This window comes from Dermacentor albipictus, unplaced genomic scaffold, assembly GCF_038994185.2.
Source record: "Dermacentor albipictus isolate Rhodes 1998 colony unplaced genomic scaffold, USDA_Dalb.pri_finalv2 scaffold_52, whole genome shotgun sequence".
NCBI classification, from domain to species: Eukaryota; Metazoa; Arthropoda; class Arachnida; order Ixodida; family Ixodidae; genus Dermacentor; species Dermacentor albipictus.
Genome location: NW_027225606.1, coordinates 763,237 through 768,450, shown reverse-complemented (window position 1 = coordinate 768,450; position 5,214 = coordinate 763,237). Strand labels below are relative to the sequence as shown.

Below are 5,214 nucleotides of genomic sequence, written 5' to 3'. Positions count from 1 at the left end.
AGTCGTCGCATGCATTTACCTCAATATCTCGGTTACTAAAGCTCTGTTCGCGATTATATGTTAGACGTTCTAGAGCATTGCTTTATCACTTTAACTTGACTGCATAGTAACCTTTGGTGTCCCTTTAACGTAACGGACACATAACGTACTGACGGACACTCAACGGATGGAAAAGGGGTCGTCGGCATTCGGGATATGTGTGACTCTTCCAACCACAAGCACCACCATCTGCCTTAATCCGGTTTCCATGCACTGTGACCAGTTCAAACCCACAAAAGGCGCCATTATCGGTAGCGAAAGCGCGGCGTGCTGAGGCCACGAGGGCTGCAATGTGGGCTTGTTGGTAATGCATCTTCAAGGGGAGTACGGTAGCGCGATTAAAAGACGGGACAAAAGAAAACAAGACACATAGGGACGCACACAGCGCTAACTTCCAACAATGTTTATTATCTCAAACCAGGTCGTACTTATACACTCAGCGAACGTATGTGACAGCCACGTGAACAGATTAAGAATCAGAGTGATACATTTTGTGATATGTTATGCCATGCGCAAAAATTCCAGTTCCTTTTCAGAGAGCCAATACATGTTTGTTGATACATGAATCCCCTAGGGCATCAATCTGCTCGGCTTCTATTATAAGTTCAGTGAGTTCGCACTTATTTCTACCGGTAATGATTGTTGATTTAAAGAGAGAGGAGCACTTATGTTGCTTACAACGTCTTTTAATCGCGCTACCATACTCTCCTTGAAGTTGCTGAGGCCGCTTTCACGGACGGGAGCTGGTGCTTCTCATATCACGTACCAACCAAACTATACCTGCTCCAACTGCGCCGCAATCACGGCCGGTCGTGTGCAGAGAGTAGGCCACGTGGTAGAAATTGATGCCGAAGATTGTACGAATTCGTGGGTACTCCGTTACAGCAGAAACGTCCGATGGAAGGGGATTTTCGGGTTTATTTGCTCCACCTTGTTATTCCCTCTCTGGTGAACAGTCATTTGTTGGTGTTGCTACGGTTTTCGATTTCAAGTGCAATAAGCGTTTATCGCCAGCGGATGAAAGAAATCAGCACATGTTTAGGAAGCTAGAGCCATGCGAACGAACTGCGTGAACTTTGTGTTTGAAACAAATTTATTGGCGTCAGCCAAATCGTGGCAAAAACGAGTATTTATCTGCTGGGATCGAAACTCATTCTAGTATTGCTTTACTGCAAGCGTTCAACCAAAATTAGAATTTTTCACACCGTCAGTAAGCGCAGATCCTAATTTCCCGCTGTCCCCCGTGGTCATGGCGCGCCTTTACGCGTTCCGAATGAAATATCGCGACGCAACTAGACGTGTCACTACCCTCTCCGCAAGCGTCGCATCGAGGCGGGAGAGGTTTTCTCCACCTTATCTGGCCTAACGGCCATCCCATCACCTCGGGTTTCCTGATCGGCCACTACTTCGCTTCCATCTCTACGACCCTTTGCCTTTCTCCTTCCTACCCTCTCTCTCTTTTAACCCCATCCCCACCACACTGCTGGCGCTGAGCCGTGCTCCCGCATGGGTTGCAGAAAATAGCGCTAGCCTTTTCTCTTTCCCCACAAGAACCACTTCTCTCTCTCACCCTCCCCCAACTGCTATCTGCGCATGCGCCGCGTTGTTATAGCGACAGAGGCGCGAGGTTACTGGCGGAAGGGAGAACGGCGAGAGCGACAGGTTCGCTCACTGTCCTAGCACACCGTCGATGCGTACTAAAGAAAGTAATAAAAAGCAATAGAAACAAGCGCAAAAAATACATTCCGACACCGGGAATCGAACCCGGGCCTCCTGGGTGAGAGCCAGGTATCCTAACCACTAGACCATGCCGGAGATTGACTGCGCTGTTTTATAGACCCTTCAGATAGGGTAATGGCGCCGCAAGGGCGAGATCAGGTACGAAAAAACTCCTTCGTTATGCAAAAAAGGAGCGAGGCATGCAGACAGGACACAAGAGTAGAGAAGTGGACAACACGAACGTCGACTATCAGATAGTCGCGACACGAACGCCGGATAGTCGGCGTTTGTGTTGTCCACTTCTCTACTCTTGCGTCCTGTCTGCACGCCTCACTTCTTTTTTGTATTACGAATCCTTACCAACTCAGCTTTCTGTCGTTCTAAACTTCTTCGTTCTGTTCCCATAGAATAAAGACCCGTGTTCCTGTTAGAGGGTCGTAGACAATCGTCGAGTGGACCGAACGGCGCTCTCCCGCTTGGTGCCACGTGTGGAAAAATTGTGCGAGGGCGCTGCGAGCGAACTGGATTTGGGCGGATACGCGCTTCGCGGCACATTCAACGTAATTTCGCAGCGGGCGCATGCAGAGACCGATTGCGCGCACGCTATTGTAATGGTGCTTTATTTCAACTGCAAATTTAAAATTACACATTTCCGCTACCTATACATATATGAGACATGGGTTATACAACATGGCGCCTTCAATTTTGCTGCCCTCAAATGCGTCGTCTGCTAGCGAGCGCACGTTCGTTGCGCGGACGTCCAGTTTTTCTCGCAGAAAGTCTGTGCAGTAGCTTTTTTATGGTTTATTTGCTTTGGTAAGCCTCGAACTCTAGTCGGCTGGTAGCAAATAGTTAACTACTATTTTTTGTACTGTTTTCTAAAAGTAACACTGAACTTTTGGCACAGAAGGCAAGCTACTAAAGAAAATTTCATTGATATCGTGTCACTTTACGCCCTCTTGTCAGTGGAATATCTATAAGGGACGATGATCGAAGAGATCATTACAGTGAAATAAACGAGGTTTACCAACTGCGTGGCGCGCAGAGATGCAGATGACCAATGCACTTCTAGGTAAATGTAAGGGTACATATATATCCACGACATATATGCAAGAGAAAAATTATCAAATATTCTAAATCCACTGATTGAAAAGGTGAAAACTACCGACCGGAATAAGCATTTCCTTTAAAAGCTGCACCAGCCTCAAGTGAACCAGTCGACCTTCCGAAAAAAGGAGTCAAGGCAATTATTGAACGTTAATATCAACAGTTAGGGAAAAGATATTGCGTATGTACTCGAACTGAATCGTGGAGACCAGGAAGTTTTTACCGATCTCCTTCAAAGTTCCAGCAGGCGAAATTAAGTATAGAAACAGTCTAATCGAATGGTATTTGTTAATCAGAGTGTATTCGACTTCAGAATTCATTATCCGAAATTCTTGAATAGCCGTTTCCATTCGAATGTAACGCATAACAGCACTTTTGAAGTCTCGAAGGTTAAGGGCCAATGCAAGTGAGGACTCTTACTCCGTTTGAATGTGCTTCTGGGCGGTCGTGGCTGTTGGACACCAGTTGCCGAGAGAAAAACCGCATGGGTGCTAATCGGTTCTGTTGAATAAGCTCCTGCAGCTTACTTGATTCAGACAAGGAAAACATTTTTCTTTTAGTTTCGCCATGTCTGCAGCCCATTAAAGCTGGGTGCAAAATGTGGTACCACCCTTAATTTATTGAACGAACACAGCTAGGAGAGCTACAATGTATGTGAGGCGTGCCGTTCCTTTAAATGCTTCATTATTGTCGTTATGGTAGTGCACTGGATAATTGAAGGCAGCCGTTTATAATACAGAAGCTGCTTAGTTGACGTACAGCTGGGAACAGCATTACATTTAGCTAATATAAGACAAGCGTAACATCTTTAATAATTTTTTTACAGAGGAGCTGTTAAGGGCTACTTCACCCGCAGGATCATGTCCTTGTGCAGACACAAAACTCGAGCCTCCTCCTCCATCGTCCGCGACAGACGCCTCTGCGTTTTCGTATCCAGTTTATCGTGAATGCTCTACAGCTCTCAATGTAATCTAGGTATCTCGAAAAAAAACATACTGAAATTGGCCGCGAAGACGACTATCATTATGCCGGGTTTCATTCACTTGTCACAATTAGGCGTTCACAGTGAAGTTGTGAACATTACAGAATTCCTGTATTCTGTCGATGCATGGCCGTCTGCGGAGGAAGTAAGTCTACAAAAAACGGCTAGCTGTAACTCTTCTTTTATCGAAACTATCCCAAAACAAATTAAATGACCAGTAGCCGTTGTTAGGAATGGCCGTGCGGGGTGACAACGTGCCAGCTATTTCAGCCCGCTGCACGTGTTCCAATCCAACCGGACGGGGCGCACTTCAGAGAACTGCGAATAACCGGCAGCCGCGTGGCGCGGGGTCAGCTCAGGAATGCGCTACCCGGCGTGCCACCCGGGACGGAGCGGAGTTCTACGAAGCCCCTCTGACGTCGCCTCCGGACCTTTACACCTGTGTGTGTGTGTGCGGCGCTGTAAACTGTGCAACACGTGTATGCGAGCCCGCCTCCTCCAAAAGGGCGGGTCATCTTCAATGACGTCGAACTATGACTTCGAGCGGAGAGGACATAAGCAGCAATTGTCGGCTGCTAGTATGTGCTCGTTGTCGTGCTCGAGATGTACTAGTGAGCTGAGTGCTCGTTGTCATGCTCTAAATGTACTAGTGAGCTGTGTGCTCGTAATCTGTTTGCTGCATGTTAGTCTTGCGGGCTCCATATGGGAGTCACGCTAGACTGTCGATGTATGTCTTGTCTAAGATGTAAATAATGTAAATAAATCCTGTCCATTGAGTTCATCTCTACGACCTTCAACTCCTAACAAATGGTGGCAGCGGCGAGATCGTCCGACGACCCCTACACCTGCTTGACAGCGGCGGTGGGATCGTCCGACGAATCTAATACCGCCAAGATGACTCTCACATTACGCCAAGTTTCATACATATGCTTTTCATAATTACGTAGTTCACAGCTGAACTTGTAAATATTGTCTAATACTTGTCTGCCATGCGGCGGTACTTGCGCACGTAACTATTTCATAAAAGAATAAATCACTCTACAGTCAAAATAGGCATGTGTTGTCCGTCCTTCAATAATAATAACGCATAGATTGAGCTAAAACACACCACAGCTTTGTTGCTCCTCCTTCACAGGGTGTACGTAAGGGCTTTTTTCACCAGATCCGAAAATAATTTCTTTCGTTTGCACCCCTCAGAAAAAGAAAAACCGAAGGACGCCGCTACCTTTTTTCCTTCTTTTATTTCAAGAAATCCGGGCGTTTCAAATGTGGCGGTACGATTATGAAGCAAACTGTTCAGTTCTCACTAACTGGGGTTCTTTAACGTGCACCAAAACAGAAGTGCACGCATATCTTTGCCATTTCGT

The 5,214-nt window shown here is 46.6% G+C and overlaps 1 non-coding gene across 1 annotated transcript; it reads right to left on the bottom strand.

Annotated features, from left to right (window-relative positions):
* Positions 1-1,782: 1,782 nt before the first annotated feature.
* On the bottom strand, positions 1,783-1,854 carry TRNAE-CUC (transfer RNA glutamic acid (anticodon CUC)). The gene has a single exon. It is a non-coding gene; the product is annotated as a tRNA-Glu (tRNA).
* Positions 1,855-5,214: the final 3,360 nt, after the last annotated feature.